The sequence below is a fragment of the Pinus tabuliformis genome, chromosome J (assembly GCF_031772625.1).
Source record: "Pinus tabuliformis cultivar Carrire ecotype Pingquan chromosome J, CPIR1, whole genome shotgun sequence".
Lineage (NCBI taxonomy): Eukaryota > Viridiplantae > Streptophyta > Pinopsida > Pinales > Pinaceae > Pinus > Pinus tabuliformis.
Window position 1 is genome coordinate 1241583372 of NC_142295.1, and position 18136 is coordinate 1241601507.

Genomic DNA, 18136 nt, shown 5'->3' on the forward strand with positions numbered 1-18136 from the left:
AAAAAAATAAAAGACAACCTCTTTGATTACAAGGATTGAAGTGGTTCCTAACGCTTAACGATCAAAATGTTTGTTTTTTTCAACTTTCTTTCCACATTCCCCTACTCCTATCTACTTTCCTTTGCACCTTTTGGTGCAATTTCTAGTTAGCTTGTTGTGTGAGTCATGCTACATGGGTTTGACATGGAGCTAACTCCATTAAGTTATTTTTATCAAGTTAAACATAGCGTCTTCATGATTTTAGATTTTACAAGTATTAATGCATTATGTGTCGACCATGAATTCCTATATATGCAATTTCATACCATAACTCTCACTTAATTCTTTAAAGGATGCTAGCTCAATGGAAGAGCGCCTGCTTTATAAGCAGGAGGTTGGTGGTTCAATTCCATTGTGTCCTAATATGAATTAATCAATGATATTGCAGTTTATTTTTAATTAAAAACTTTTAATATTGGTTTATTTCAATGATCATATATTTTTCTAGATTCATTATTTTACATTGTCTCTAGAGAGACAAAAGTGATGTTGTATTATCTTTGAATGTGATTTTTTTTTTTATTGTCTCTAGAGAGACAATAGTTAGGATCAAAGAAATTGTCTCTTTTAAGAGACAAAAACGAAATTGTCTCTGGAGAGACAAAAATGAAATTGTCTCAGGAGAGACAAAAATTCTTGTGTTATATATTGTCTTTATAGAGACAATATTTTAAGAAAATTTAATTTGAGACACCCGCTTAAAGAAAATATTTAAGACAATACACAAGTTTTCTTTTGTCTCAAGTTAAGACAATTTATACAAAAAATGTCTTAAATATTGTCTTAAAACCCCCTTTGTGTTGTAGTGAAAGAAAAAACATGGGAAGCCTTATATATAAAGTGTATGGGGGTTTTGGGAAAAGCTGGAATGGTCTGGAAACTCAATCATAGTCCTTGTCTATGCAACAATATAAAGCATATGGGGATTTTGGCAAAAGATGGAATGGTCTAGAAACTCAAGCGGAGTCCCTGCCTCTGCAACAAAGCATGCAAATTCGCTTAGTAGTATGTTTGTTTCCATGAAATATTGTGTTTCCTTTAATTAGTCAATGGTGAAGTTGAATTTGATTTATGTTTTCTTGTTTTTTTGGGGGGACATATGCTAGACGTTGAGATCTATGAGAATAACAATATTGACATGAATTTGAAATTTGGAAGAAAATGTCGAAGCCAACTCATTGCTAGTGATCGATTCAAATCAATCCATATTCATTGCATGCTAGGTATGAAAACTTGACAACACATACGAATTTGGTTAACTGCAATTAAATTCTACCATTTCAATCCTCCTTATTGTTACAATACATCCAAATGAATGAAATAAAAGAGGTATCAACCAGCATCCTCACTGCTCCTTCTACCTAAGGACGTCGTAGCTCTGCTATTTCTTCTCTGGTGAGTCAAAGTTAGAATAATCACATTAGATTTGAAACTACGATGCATCTGACAACTCTATAAACTTACAAACAAAGTTTGCAAGCTTTTTTAGATTCATTCTCAGTGGTAGTCGCTTAGGTACCTACCTTTTCTCTAACTTTGAATACCGAAAAAATATATCTCCTATCAAACCGGCAGGGCTTACCACTACTTGCAGTTCTTGTTGTGTATGGCTATCAATAACTAAGTTCATTTTTAGTTGAGGTTTTTATTTATAGAATACAATAATTTTTTCACTCAAACATTCTTTATATATGTACTTTGATGAAAAGAGTTATATTTATAGAATACAATAATTTTTTCACTCAAATATATTTAGGTTAATGAAAGCTCCTTTACATATGTAAGTTTATGAAAAGAGTTTCACATTGTACAACTCAGAGATATTTTTTTATTGTATATGGCTCTATTAACTAAGTTTTTTTTAAGGTTTTTATTTATAAAATTTGAAAATTGATTTAAAAAAAAATTTAATATTTTAATATGATTAATATTGGTTTTCTTTTTTTTGCTTAAGCAAGTATGGATCCTTCTATATCATTGCGTCAAAAAATATTGTACAGTATAAACCACCGTCCACTCAACGACGAAGAGAAAGAAAGGCAAAGAAAGCCAAGCCTCCAAGGGCTACCCCGTACCGCAGTACGTAAAAAAGAAAGAGCCTAAGACAAAACTGAAAAGCCTCCAGACCCACTAGTGGAAAACCCTCGAGCTAACGCATGGCCCCCTCCCGGAAAACCCCTACCCAACACACCGACCCATCGTAACAAGAAGATCGACGACTGAGAAAAGACGCGCAACTCCAAAGAGTCAGAAGTATACCACCCCGACCCCACCAAGTTGCACTACGAAAGACCACTGTTGATTCGCAACACCCGAATCTAACGGATGAGAAGCATTTCACGACGGATAAAAAGGTGGAAAGTTATTTCGTGATGGAGGGCGGTTTTCCGTCCCCCACCCTACCACGCGTCACCAGATGAATGGGATCGCTGCGACCACGCGAAAACCATTTCCGCTCCGAGGGCCGTGCGATCAGTCCGAAACCACCTGGGAGGTGGTTTTGCAATCTAGACTTCGTTGACCGAAACCTCCAGTTACCGAAAGACCTGGTTCCTCTGTCTAAGACAGAACTACCTCGCCTTGGATTGGGAAAAAGCAAGGGTAACAGTATTCCATCGAGCCAAGGCTTACGAGAAACATCTGAGATCCGCATAACTCTTACACCTTGAGTCTGGGTAACCAGACAAGGATCATTTTCTTCCGCAAACATTACCCAAAAGGAAGGCTCAACCAGGGGAAAATCCATTCGAGCTATTTCCCAAGGTGTTGAGTCTAAACACCTCCCTGTCATCTTCCGCCTGCTCATCGCATTGAGCTCTCAGTCTACTAGGCCTCACCTCCTGCCACTTCGTCAACCCATTTTTCCTTGTGCAGCTGACCCCCTGGTTAGCCAGAAGATCCGCCAACTTGTTTTCCTTTCTGCGAACGTGGTGGAAACTGATAGTGCGCAGGCCCTGAAGATGGCTTTGAATCCTTTGGAAAACTTGAATTAGTTTCCAATGTTTCGAGACTTTATCCGGTGCGGTTCCATTGTGAATTTTCTGCACTGAGTTGATATTTAACTCTGAATCTGCCTCTATCATGACATTTTGACAGTTGTCTTGTTTCAACAAATCCAGGCATTGCTCCATAGCCATAAGCTCAGCCATGTTGTTGGTGGCAGTATCTAGGTGGTAATGAAAGATACTAAGTATACTTCCCTTTGAATTTCTGAGAACACCTCCATACCCTGTTGTTCCTAGGTTCCCCTTAGAAGCCCCATCAATGTTGTATTTTAAATAGCCTGCCGGAGGGGGATGCCAAAATTCCTTTTCCGAATCCGACAAAAGGATCCTCCTGTCAATGCCTAGGAGGGAGAGCCTCTGCAACCCCAGCTGCCTGAGAATTTTTGAATCTGTGTCTGAGGGGGGTTTTTTGGGGGGGTTACGAACAGTGGTTCCCACAGTCTCCTTGAGCTGTTTCAGGATTAACTCCAGCAGGTGTTGAGGGGGCTTTTTTTCTCCCTTAAAAATTCTTTTATTCCTCTCCTTCCACACGTTCCATATGATGAAGCTTGGTACAAGAGCCCACGCTGAGTTAAGAATTTCATTATCCGAAAAAATTTTCCTCCAATTGATGAGGGTACTGATGATGCTCCCTCTGTCCCTATCAGATTGTTGGAAGATTGCAGCAAATAAATCCCATAGCCAGGATGTGAAAATGCAATTGTTGAGTAAATGTTCCAAGGTTTCTTCTTGATCTTCACATAGCAGGCATCTTGAAGGCCCCTGTACACCCCTTTTCCTTATGTTGTCCCAAGTCAGAATTTTCCTGTGATAAACAACCCACATGAAGATTTTGATTTTCATCCACCCTGGATGTTTCCAAAGGTTTTGCCAGATTTTGTTTGGAACTGGGGGATCCAGCCCAAGGAGAATGTTTTTAGCTTCCTTAATATTAAAGGTGCCCTCTTTGTTCTCTCCCCATCTCAGTTGGTCTTGTCCCTCTACCACTAAGATCTTCCTTTGTTCTATAATTTTCCTGAGTTCCTCTGCTTTAGTTTTCAAGAGATTGTTATTACTGCAATCTATGTTTCTCCAGACTCTCCACTTTTCCGTGAGATGAGGATGTGTCCAGAAATCTTTAACCTTTATTAAACCTTGGGACTTTGACTCCTGTTTAAGATCTAGAAACTCTTCTTTTACCAGAATTGATTCTTGCTGCCATTTATCTTCCCAGAAAAGAGCAAGATTTCCGTCTCTGATTTCCCAGAAGCTATTCTCTTGTACTAGTCTTCTATTTTCCCAGGCTTTGTTCCAAATATAAGAACCCTTTATATTTCCCGACATTCTTATAAGATCATTGTTTTGCCAGGAATTAGCATATTTTTCTTTCCAGATCTTTGCCCATTGAGTTTCTGGTTGCTGGACCCAGTGCCACCAAAGTTTGGCTCCTAGAGCCTTACTGAGAATCTCTTGATCATCCAATCCAAGCCCTCCATGGTTTTTGGGCTTACAAATTTTATCCCAAGACACTAAGGGCCATTTTCTCTTGGTCTCCTCCCTACCCCAAAGGAAATTTCTTTGAATATCTCTGAATTGCTGAAGGACCCCTTTTGGAGCTGGGAGGGCTGATAACATGAAGATGGGGATTGCTTGGAGCACTGCTTTGGTAAGAACTAGTCTGCCAGCAAGGTTTAAAGATCTGATGGTCCATTTACTGACTTTATCCTGCAACTTGTTGATCAAAGGTTCCCATATACTTTTGTGCATTGGTTTTGCCGTTAGAGGAACTCCTAAATATTTTGAAGGAAGAGAATCCCTTTGGAAGCCAAGAATTCTGGAGATGTTTTTCTGAATAGCAATATTGGTATTGAAGAAAAAGATTTTAGATTTGGAGAGATTTACTTCCATACCTGAAGCCGAGGCAAAAAGATTCAAAATTCTTTTGTAGTTTGAGGCTTCTTGGACTGTGGGGAGTCCTTGAAGCATGGTATCATCTACAAATTGTTGGTGAGTCAGAGCTTGCCCATTATCCGTAAGCTGCAGGCCTTTAATCTTTCCTGTAGATTGCGCCTATTTTATAGCTCTCCCCAGCCCTTCCATCATGATAATAAAAAGGAAGGGGGAGAGCGGGTCCCCCTGTCTGAGGCCTCTAGAAGGATTGAAAATCTCTGAGGGGGAGCCATTAACCAATATAGAAAAACTGGAGGAGGTCACCAGTGCCATTACCCATCTAACCCAGAGATGATCAAAACCAAATGCAATCAACATTTTCTTTAGGTAGACCCAATTTACTTTGTCATAAGCCTTGGCAATATCTAATTGCATGATCATACCCACCTGCTTCTTGCTAGTTAAAGAGTGCACCACTTCTTGCGCTTGAATGATATTATCTAGAATTTGTCTGCCTTCCACATACCCTGATTGCTCCCCAGAAACCAGGACTGGAAGCAAAGGTTTGAGTCTGTTAGCCACAACCTTGGATATAATCTTGTAGATTACGTTGCATAGGGCTATGGGTCTGTATTTATCCGGTGTAAGAGCAATCTCCTGTTTGGGGATCAGGGTGATGAAGGAAGTATTGAGGGCTTTCAGAATAGTTTTATTTGACCTGGAATCCTCCACAACATTCAATATGTCCTGCTTAACAATGTTCCAACAAGCTTTGAAAAAGTCCACATTGAAACCATCCGGGCCCGGTGCTTTGCCATTTTGCATGTCTTTGATTACATCTCTTAGCTCCCCTTCCGTTACTGGTCTATTAAGGTTGAAGTTGTCCTCCCTAGATACCAGTTTCGGTATGTTTCTGGTAATTTCCCTGATGGCTTGCTCTCTATCTGAAGTGTTCTCCTGTGTTATACCTTGGAAGTGGTGGACTAACACAACTTCTATAGCTTTATGGGATATCTGAAGTTCCCCTACTTCATTCTTGATTGAAGAGATATTGTTGTGAACTCTATTGGCCATGGTGGTTCTATGAAAGAACTTAGTGTTGCGCTCTCCTTCTTTTAACCATTGAACTCTGGATTTTTGTCTCCAAAATATTTCCTCTTGTTTACATAGATCCTCCCATTTTTGATACTGTTTATCCGCTTGTTCACTGATCTCTTTATCAAAGCCTTCCTTGATTAGAGCTTGGTTGAGAGCCTGCATTTTGTTTTCAACTGCTCTCTTTTCTTCGAAAATATTACCAAAATCCTTCTTATTCCATTCCTTAAGCCGACATTTTATGTGCTTTAATCTCTTGTGAAGAAGATACATTCTGGTTCCCTGAATCTGCAAGTCCTCTGACCACCATTTCTCAATGTTGTTTGTGAAGTCTGGGTGAGACAGCCAGATATTTTCAAATCTGAAGGGTTTATTTCTAGGAGTACCTATGCCCTTGATTTCCAATTGGATTGGCCAATGATCTGAGCCACCAAAGGGAAGAACTCGTGCTATTACCTCTTTCCCATCTATCATAAGATTCTCAGAGATGAAGAATCTGTCTAGCTTTGAGGCGACTAGGGCGTCTCCTCCTCGCCTGTTATTCCAAGTAAATAGGCCAGTATTCCAATTAGTATCCACTAGATTAATGTTGTCAGAGAAAGTTTGGAAAGCTGTGGAGTCTCTACTTAGAGATCTTGTTCCTCCTTTCTTCTCTGAAAGGGATTTAATCATGTTAAAATCCCCTCCCATGATCCAGGGTATGTCTGCATGTCTGCCCCTGAGATCCACCAGGGTATCCAGAAACTTAAGTTTGTCATCTATTCTCTGAGGGCCATAAACATTTGTGACCAGAAAGGTATCTCTTTCTCCTACTGGTTGAATGACAATCGATAAGTAATTTCTGGATGCCTCAGCATCCAGAATGCCAATTTTGTGGGGATTCCATAGAGTGAGTAAACCCCCTGCTGTATTCTCTGCTTTTACTTCAAGAAACTCATAGCTGCTGAGCCATTTACTGTGGATTTGTCTTACCTTTTGAATGGAACATTTCGTTTCTTGGATAAACATTATATCCGACGTTTCTTGTTTCATTCTGTTGCTAAGCATTCTCTGCTTTCTCTTACTCCCTAGACCTCTAATATTCCAAGATGTCAACTTCATTATAAAAGATTTGTAAAGGAGTAACTGGCTAGATCTTTCATCTTACCTGAATCAATCATCAGTTTTCCACACTCCATCAAGAGTTCATTTTGCTTTTTCCTGCCTCTTTTCTTGCCTGGGTTTCTATTGACTAGTCCCAGTGTAGTTTTCGTCGTTTTCACTCCTCTACTGTCCTGCTTGTCTATGTTGTTACATCGCTCTGGCTCCCCAGTTTGCGATCTCCATAGAAACAATTGTTGTATTCTGTTGAGTTCCTCTTGAGGTAGCGAATCCACTCCCCCCATGGTGCCCTACCTCAAGAAGCCTTCTAGGTCTAGGTTTTCTTTATCAAGAATTTCTAGTAGTTCATGGTCCTCTGGGTCCGTGTCATTCTGGGTCATTTCCTGATCCATTTCTTGTTCCACATCACTCATAGTGGCTTCTTTCTGGTACTCATCATTTTGTGTTTGTTCTGGGTTTTTCCCTTCCTCCTTTTCTGCAGAACTCCCTTCCATTGCTTGTTCTTCTTTAGTATTCTCTTCCTCTTCCTGAAGCACCTGGAAACTATTTTTCCTGAACTGTTGTTCTTCTCGCTGTTGATTCTTCGGACCTCTCTTACTTCCTTTACTTCGGTTAACCACTTTCTGAAAGCTATCTGATTCTTTCACTGTATTGCTTCTGCTTTTGTTTATTTCTTTGTTGAGCGGACAATCTCTAAAAAGATGTCCATGTTCATGGCATTTGCGACATCTGAATGGAATGTGCTCATAATCTACTGTTTGCACCCATTCTTCATCAAAAACTTCCAAGATAGCGTCCTAATTTATTGCCTATGGCCGCTAACGATTCATTTTGCCAGTAATCAAGAGGTAGAGAGTAGAGTCTTACCCAAACTGGAACTGAAGTAAAAGTCTCATTTTCTGGGACAAAGTTCATAACCCAAGGTCTCATATAGAGCCCTGCAACAGCATAGAAGTAGGGCCCTCCTTCAAATATTTTGTCCTTGTCTTCAATATTTGTGAACACCACCGTAAAGAAACCCTTAGACCCAAGGTGAAGATCTATGCTTCCTTTAGGTTTCCAGTGGTATCTGATCCATGATTGTAGAGTTTTTTCAGTGGGCCATAGTCCCATAAACTTACAGATGATGGCATATGTCCCCATGTGTTCCCTGTACGCCTGCAGCTCTAGATTATTTAAAATCACCCTGGGAGTTATATCTGTTTTGGGTTTGCAGGGTCCCTTGTGTTTCTTGTCTTTAGTTTCCTGTTTTTTGTCTTCTACCTCCTTGTCTTTTGTGCGATTTTGATCCTTTTCTGTGGGTTCTTCTGTTCCCGCTTCCGTGCTCTTTTTTCCTTCCACCCCTGTTTCCCTAACATCTTCTAGAGGCTTTTTCCCCTTGCTGGCCAGGGCCTCCTTGTAGGAGGGAGTGGAGCCCCCTCCTCGTCCACCCTTCATAGGGTTCTTGACAACCCCTGTGCGCGCTGAACTCTGTTCGCTCTTCCCTACTCCTGCTCCGCCTCCTTCACATTCGCTCTTTAGTAAGTTCGCATTCCAAATTCCCCAGAGGGAAAGCCGAGTTGCATATACATCTTTGAAATCTATATCTCGAGCATATTGTTCAATATAGCTCTCATCATTTCGTCATTTAATTTCACTGTTAGCAATCATGATTAATATTGGTTTTCATTATATATATATATGATAAAATAAAATAACATGCGAACCACCAAATTTTAAATCTAAATTGCAAACTTGTATATGTTTGTTTACTTACTAAACCTAAATGTTATTATAGTTTGTTTAAAAAAATCATATTGCTTTAATATAAATGTCATTTTGATTCCATGCATCAATCTCAACTTGATTGTGTTGTTTGAGTTTGGAAATAGAAACCAAAATTTATAAGCTAAAATCACCTTTCTTTTTATAAGCTAAAATCACTTTTACTTTTTGAAAATATCATAAATGAGATGTTATACATTGATATTGTTTTAGAAATGGTATGTTATATGTTATATCATTTTGCTTTTGGTAAAAAATTGTGGAAATTGTTTTTTCAACCATTTTTTTTATAACAATGCATTTTAGTTACATGGTTTAGTACTTCCTAGGTACTAGAAACATGTTGGTATGATGTTGCTTAACCAATAACCATTAGAAACATGTTGGTATGATGTTGCTTAACCAATAACCATAAGATAAATATGGTAGATGTGTAGAATTTTTTCTACAAATAAGCTAGCTCACTGATATCATGTAGAAATTTCACCTGCGCATCCAACTGATATATGCAATGTACTAAAGCGTAATACTAGATCTACATCTACCATAAACTTAGCGGAAGCTTAATCAAACATGAGAAACATCAAGCATGAACACATATAACTGATAAGAAGGAATCAATCACACATAACACAGAATATATCACTGGGGAAAGTACCAGCATAAAACCCCAACTCTGTATTATCAATCAAGTGGAGATCCTCAACAACATACAAAAAGAATCAGCTCAATAGCTATTCTGCTCTCTCTGTAATCAAAAGATGAAGATCATAGACTACCTAGGCCTCAATATGTAGGCCACAAGTCCTTCAATCTCCTATAATATGTATTTATCTTGGAAATAGATCCTTCTCCATGCAAGGAATACTTATTAGAAATATCCAAGCATCTGATAGTACATTGTCCCTCATCTGATCTCAACTAGATCTTTGTCTGAACTGACATGCATCAGTGATCCATGAGGGAATGCTCAGTTATCTGAAATTATAGTTGTCACATGCATGCAAGCATTAACAAACTATATTTCATTAATTTAACAACTTGTTAAATTAATCTAATTGGACTTGACTAAGTAAAACTAAGTCAACTGATCCTCTCATTATAGAACTTAACCTTATCTCCTTTAATCAAGGGATAAATTCCTAAATCAAGGGAGAAAATAATTGCATGATCTCACAAAAACTTCAAGTTTAATTTTCCATAATTAATTAACTCATGGTGATTAATTAATTAATATTTTAAATTGTTGTTAAGATCAAATTCATTTTTACTTCCTATAGTTAGACCAAGGACTGCAAAAAATAGGAAGGGACCCAGAAATTCTATTTTTAGTAGTTTCATCGCTCACCCAAGGTGGCCAAAATGCTCATTGGCCAAACTGCTATTTTTAGCAATTTCACCTCTCACCCAATGTGGCCAAACTGCTATTTTTAGCAATTTCTATTTTTACATTTCTTGTTGCACACTTTTCAACATTCCCTCTCAACAAGAAAGACTTCCTCTCGAATCCGATCCTGTAACTCTGGAATGTTCTGCATGCAACACATCCACCAAGTCTGCTTGCTCCAACAACTCTTGGAACAAAAACACTCTCAACTGACCACTCTGTTGGGCTAGAAATATACTCTGATGCTGAAGCTCTACCTGCTACTGACAAGTTCTCCCTCTCTGACATCTGCGCTACTGCAACATCTCCATGCATCTCGCACTATTGCACACCTCTCTATGCCACCTATCACTATGCAACACACTTGTGCCTCTCGCATTGCTGCAGCCTACATGCTATGCGCTGTCCTGGGATTCCCTGCACTGTATCTCTCTCTACCACTCCATCTGCATCTGCCTCTACTCAATCAGTGAGTTTCTGCTACTCCACATTGGGGCTCCCATAGCAAGGTCTCATCCAAGAAGTTGGGTACCTCAAGGATCCTGCCCCTCCTCCTTGGGACGATCAGTCCACATCACCCCACCTCCTACCTGGAGGTATGGCTGCGTACGATCCCTCTGCCCACCTGGCTCGAAGTTTCCCCCTACTGGAGGTCTCTTCATGAATAGATGTCTCTACTCGATTTCCTCTTAGCTTCTCTAGTTGTGGCTGCTCCACAACCTCCTGAAGCTGCTGCACCAATCGTGGCTCCTCCACAATTGTCTGAGACTTCTTCTAGCTCTGCATGTTGAGAGGTAATTTACTCTCCCTCTCAACCACCAAGTATCTAACCTTTGCCTTGCTCCTCAAGGCTTTGCATGCAACTTTTACCTCAAGTGCATATAGGTTCTTGGCTAGCACACCAATCTATTTCCACTTTCCCGTCGTCACGAAATTTTCTAGAAAAAGAGTTGATTTTAAATCAGCGATATCTCCCTCATCCAAACTCTGATTCAGCCAATTTTTTTTTTTGATTTTAGGTATTTTTTGCAAGGAACCCAAATCTGCTATTTATTTCTGAAAATCTTGTACAAAAAATTTCAGATCAGCTATGCAAACTCTCGGCCCAAAACTCAAAACTTTGAAATCTCCTCTCAGTATACTGTTCTCTCCTTGATCACCTGTGCTCCGATACCATGTAGAATTTTCTCTACAAATCAGCTAGCTCACTGATATCATGTAGAAATTTCAGCTGTAGATCAAACTGATATATGCAATGTACTAAAGAAAAACACTTGATCTACTTCTACAAACAATTTAGCGGAAGCTTAATCGAACATGAGCAACATCAATAAGAACACATATAACTGATAAGAAGGAATCAATCACACATAACACAGAATATATCACTGGGGAAAGCACCAGCATAAAACCCCAACTCTGTATTATTAATCAAGTGGAGATCCTCAACAACATACAAAAAGAATCAGCGCAATAGCTAAACTGCTTTTTCTATAATTAGAAGATGGAGATCATAGACTACCTAGGCCTCAATATATAGGCCACAAGTCCTCCAATCTCCTATAATACGTATTTCTCTTGGAAATAGATCCTTCTGCATGCAAGGAATACTTACTAGAAATATCCAAGCATCTGATAGTACACTATCCCTCATTTGATCTCAACTGGGTCTCTGTCTAAACTGACATGCATCAGTTATCCATGAGGGAATGCTCAGTTATCTGAAATAATAGTTGTGACATGCATGCAAGCATTAACAAACTATATTTCATTAATTTAACAACTTGTTAAATTAATCTAACTGTATTTGACTAAGTAAAACTAAGTCAACTGATCCTCTCATTATAGAAATGAATCTTATTTCCTTTAATCAAGAGATAAATTCCTAAATCAAGGGAGAAAATAATTGCATGATCTCACAAAGACTTCAAGTTTAATTTTCCATAATTGATTAACTCATGGAGATTAATTAATTAATATTTTAAACTATTGTTAAGACCAAATTCGTTTTTACTTCCTATATTTAAACCAGGGACTACTAAAAATAGGAAGGGACCCAGAAATGTTATTTTTAGAATATTCTATTTTTAGTAGTTTCACCTCTCACCCAAGGTGGTCAAAATGATCATTGGCCAAACTGCTATTTTTAGCGGTTTCACCTGTCACCCAAGGTGGCCAAAATGCTCATTGGCCAAACTGCGATTTTTAGCAATTTCTATTTTTACATTTCTTGTTGCACACTTTTCAACAAGATGCCATGTGGCAAGTACCACAACAACAAACATTTAAATGTGAAACATGCGACATGACAAATGCATTGTCACAATAACATGTAATGTGCCACATGTTAGGTCGCGTATCAAATTGTGATAATGTGACACCTACCATGTGGTAGGTTCTACATCAACATAAAATGGCATTATGCATGTCATGTGGTATATCACACATCATTACTTGTTAACTTGAAAAGTACCATGTGGTATGACTAGATTTCTTTAAAGGATATTGATTAAGCAACCCCAAATTCCTTTTAATTAACATTTTCCTTTTGATTCTTCAACATTTCCACATCACTTTGGATATTTTTGAGAATGATCTAACATTATTGTATTGACAATAGAGGCATAAACCATGTGTCACTCTAATGTATGTTAATCAATATGTAAGGATCATCATAAAAAGGAGGATTTTATCATTTAATTGATGTTCATCTTACATCACAATGTTGAATAATTAATACCATGAGTGTGACATCTACTTGATGTTTGTATGAAAGAGGTTTTTACATGAATCCTATGTTTGTGACATATCACACCAAACATAGTACTTGACATGTTCTCAATTTAGAAATTCCAAAAATCCTATGCATTTACATATCATTATAGTGATTTGGGGAGTATGCTATTGTTTCTTTCTCTAGAAACATTCATGCATATTGATGGCTGCTTTTGAGACGATGAACTTTTTGTGAATTCATTAAGTGGTGTATCATATGTAGATAATATTGTTTGATGTACATCCCTAATGATTTTGAAATCACCTTCCACTAAAGTATATCATTATAGTAACATGTCCTTATGTTTAATTTTTATGAATTCGGAACCCTCCAAACCCTTTTTTGGAACTATTATGGATTTCCATGTCATAAAGGTCCTATGTTAAATTGGATCCCAAGTGAAATTGATATTATTTTCTTATTGAATCTTGGGAGCATGACAAGTCTAAGATCCCTCGCATAGATGTATTCATCTTATGGCTAATATGGAATAAAATCCTCTTATAGAGGGACTAAAGGAATAATTAGTTATGTGAAAAATAATGTTCTTCTCAACTCAGATTCATAAGATAGACCTTATCAATTAGTACATTTGGATAAAAAAATTTAACATTAATTCTAAAAGGATTTATATTGAAATTTGTTATTTCACACCTATCAACTCTTCCTTTTATATGGAAAAAAATCTAGATAAAAATTCCCTTTATAATACCCTAGAACAAGATATTCACAATCTTTAAGGAATGAAGGCAATACCCTCCTATTACAAGATTTTAATGCTAGAACTACAACTAACCAAGCCATTCTTCTAAGTGATGATACCAACCCTAATCTTTTATAGCTAGATGAGGACCATATTTTAGCTAATAGTTGCAAAAGAAACTCTAAATACCTAACTAAGAATTTATTTGGTACCAAGTTAGTCAAGATTTGTAGTTATCATGACGTAATCATTTGCAATTGCATAATCAAGTGATCACACTACAACTAGATGACTTGGACTCTTGGGCTCAATAATAGTGTCATGGATTATGTGATATCCAATATCATTGTTTAAAAAAAAAACAGTAAATTGTGACTGATTAAATGACCATGATCCTGACTCAAATTGTAGACCTTTAACCTTAACTCTAAAATTTTCCATGCACATAATTGTGAGAATCAAAGGCACTAGCATTTTAACAAAAATAACTTCATCTAGACTTATTAAAATATTAAAATAGGTAATTACACATCTTAACTTATAATGATAACATTAAAAACATATATCATATTTTTATTACAACCCTCTCAATTTTCATTAACAAGTTCTCTATTGATGTTTCATATAGAAAGAATAACATAATCACCAAACCATAGTATGATAATGGTTGTAAAATTGCTAGAAAATCAATTAGGGATGCTCTTAAAGAATATTTAAAGCTTAATAAGATAAATGTAAAATCAATTAGGGATGCTCTTAAAGAATATTTAAAGCTTAATAAGATAAATGTGTATAAAAATCTTATTAAAAGGAAGAAAATGTGTTATATAAATAGAAATAAAGAGAAATTGTTTCGCCTATGTAATTTTGATCCTAGGAGGTTTTGGAAGGAAATTCCAAGTCATAAAACTAAAGAAATTATCTAATTCCCTTGAATAACTAGAAGTCATACCTTAAAAATCTTAATGAATCCCTAATTGCTATGGACAACATTTTAAATGCCCCTATCGAGGATGGATTATTTTTCTCTATAAGACATTGAGTCTAGGGTTAAATGGCTCACAATTGGGAAATATAAGGATGTTTAAGCCTTCTAAGCTAAAAAATTTAAAATGGTGGGGGCGGGGGAGCTATCCCCATCCATCACATACATAAGCTCTTCAATTTGGCAATGAAGATAGGCTTCTCTAGCCTTGGCCACAAAGTCTCATTTACTTATGTTTAAAAGTGGGGATGAGATAACTCCCTCTAATTATAAGACCATTATGATTAGCCACATTTTAACCAAGTTGTACAAAATTATTTTGGAAAAAAAATTATCTTATGGCTAGAAATCCAGGGTAAAAGAGTTAAAGGCCAAGTTGGGCTTAGTATATATTATTCAATTATAGTCCAATTATTACTCTCATGATCATTGCATAGGTTGAATGTCTTAGTAATAAAATTTGTCTCTTGCTTGTTTTATTTACTTTAACAAATATTTTAAAATCATTGTTCTAAAACCAACTCACAAAAAGATAGAAAAGATAGATCAACGACTTCAAAATCAGCGTCTTCGAGACATTACACAAATGAACAATTCTTGGATGATACAAATGACAAGACCTCCTTTCTATATGTAGGAGTCTGAGGGGTCCTGATACAATCATAGCCTACATAACAATACTATTGTAGGGGCACAACAATAACAATAGTGGGCTTCTATGGGGCATAATAATAACAACATGGAGCCTATATGGGCACAATAATACAATAAGGGGTTGCACTAATAACAATAAGGGATTACACTAGTAGTATAGGGACCTAACATGCCCCTCTCATTCAAAAAGTGTTGTCCTCAATGCTTGAGTAGTTCTGGATGCTTCTGTATAAATTCTCATCCTCCCATGTGGAATCTTTAGTGGGTAAGTTCCTCCACTTGATGAGATACTCTAAAATTGATCAATTTTGTAGCTATCGATTTCTTGTTTTTGTGACTGCCTCTGTTCCAATATGATTTTTTTTTCCTCGTCAAGTTTTGGAAATATTGTTTGAGCTAGGATCTTCTCACCTATAACCTTCTTTAAGCATGAAACATGAAAAACTAGGTGCATTCGAGAAGATGTAGGAAGCTCCAATTTGTATTCCATAGTCCCAATCTTTTGTAACACCTTGTACGGACCATAATACTTCGGTGATAATTTATTATCCTTCTTATCTTGCTTGAGGGACATATGTTTGTATGGTTGTAGTCGTAGAAATACCTAGTCACCTACATCAAAACTTATTCCGCTGTGATGTTAATATGCCTATTGTTTCATTCTATTCTGCCCCAAAGTGAGGTTATCCTTTAAGAGTTTGAGAACTTGTTGTTGATTCTCAATGTGATCTTCCACTGCTTGAACCTTAGAATTTTATTTTAAATATGATGTGATGGATGGTGGATGATATCCATAAAGTGCCATAGATGGGGTCATTTTTGTTGCAGTATGGAAGGAAGTGTTATAACACCATTCAAATAGACGCAACCACTTCACCCATTATGTCTATCTATCAGATACAAAGCAAAGAAGATATCCTTCAAAACATTTGTTCACTATCTCAGTTTTCCCATCAGATTGAGGATGATAAGATGAGCTATGAGCTAACTAAGTACCCAAATATTCCACCTCTTGTACTCCAAAGAAACATTTGGAGCTTTTTGCATATAATTTTTTCTCCTCCAATAGTTTGAGCACCCTATCAACATGTTGAACATGATCCTTCCAAGACTTATTGTAGATTGGTATATCATCAAAAAATACTAACACAAATTTTCTAAGCAAGGGCTTGAAAATTGAATTCATCAAACCTTGAAATGTAGAAGGTGCATTGGTAAGGCCAAAAGGCATGACCAAAAATTCATAATGACCCTCATGAGTTCTAAATGTTGTTTTTGGAATGTCTTCAGTCTTCATTCTGATTTGATGATATCTTGAACGAAGATCCAACTTGGTGAAGTAAATTGCTCCATGTAATTCATCCAATAATTCATCAATGACAGGAATGGGAAATTTATCTTTAATAGTAAGCTAGTTGATCTCCCTATAATGTGGACACATGCACCATGATCCATCCTTATTGTGTACCAATACCATTGGATTCGAGAAAGAACTTTGACTAGGATGAATTATACCAGCCTTTAGCATCTCTACAACCATACGTTCAATTTCACCGTTTTGGGCATAGGGATATCTGTAAGGCCCGATGTTTGGAGGAACACTTCCTGGAATCAAATGAATAGCATGATCATGATCATGAATAGGTGGGAGGCCTTTGGGAGTCTCAAATACCTTAGAATGATTGTCCAAGACTTTTTGGACATCTAGAGAAATAGATGATTTCGATGTGGGAACCTTTGGCGAACATAATTGTGCAATTACGCCTCGTTGTTTTTCCTTTATAAGATTTGTCATTCTATTAGAAATGATTATCTGTCCCAGTTTCCCTACGATACCCCTTAATTCAACTTCCTTTCCTTCCAAAAAAAAAATCATGAAAAGTTCTTGAAAATTAAAAGTTATTGTACTCAAGGATTGTAGCCATTGGACTCCTAGTAAAATATCAGCACCACCCATTGGAATGGAAATCATTCGGCTATTAAATACATATTATCCCATGGGCAACTTGATATTATGTCACTTTCCAGAGAAATTTATTGTTCCTCTGTTGGATGCAGGAATTACACTTAAGTAAACTCCTCAACACTTAAATTGTCAACCTGGGGGATCTGTAAACTTAGAGACAAAGCACATGCAATGTCAGAGATGGTATGAATGTCTCCAATATCAATCCCTACTTTCTTTAAAGGAAAGGTTACAGAATCAAACTACAGAGGAAGAGTCAACTTGAATCACCAGAAATAATCTAAGACTGGAACATAAGAAAATGCATTTGCAAAAGAGATTTAGAAGGAAAAGGAAATCACTCTAGCTGATTATCGAATAACTACTGAGTGTGTGTTTCTTTCAGCAAAGACACTTTAGCAGTCTTCAATAGATGGGCCCTTCAAACTTGCTTATATAAAGATTTCCTTCTCGCAAGAATCTATCTTGCACTAGTGCAGGCTTCTTGCACTAGTGCAGGAACCGAGGGTGTAAAATGATGTCTGTACTAAAAGTTCTTTTTCTTTCGTGTAAGGTCCAGACTTTCTCAAGTCCAGAGAACTCGGTCCAAGCAACAATAAACTAGTTCTTGTGTCAGACCAGAGCTTCTTACACTTTAACTTTTAATTCTTGAAATCAATGCTTAACTACTGCAAGTGTTAGAAAGCCAAATTGCATAAAAGGGTGACTGTTTCTAAGTTTATCAAATTGCAGAAAGAAAGAAACAATCCTTATAATCTATCATGTTATGAAATATCAGTGAAAGCAAGAAAG

The 18136-nt window shown here is 37.1% G+C and overlaps 1 non-coding gene across 1 annotated transcript; it reads left to right on the top strand.

Moving 5' to 3' along the window:
* Positions 1-329: 329 nt before the first annotated feature.
* TRNAI-UAU (transfer RNA isoleucine (anticodon UAU)) lies at positions 330-401 on the top strand. Its single transcript has one exon. It is a non-coding gene; the product is annotated as a tRNA-Ile (tRNA).
* Positions 402-18136: the final 17735 nt, after the last annotated feature.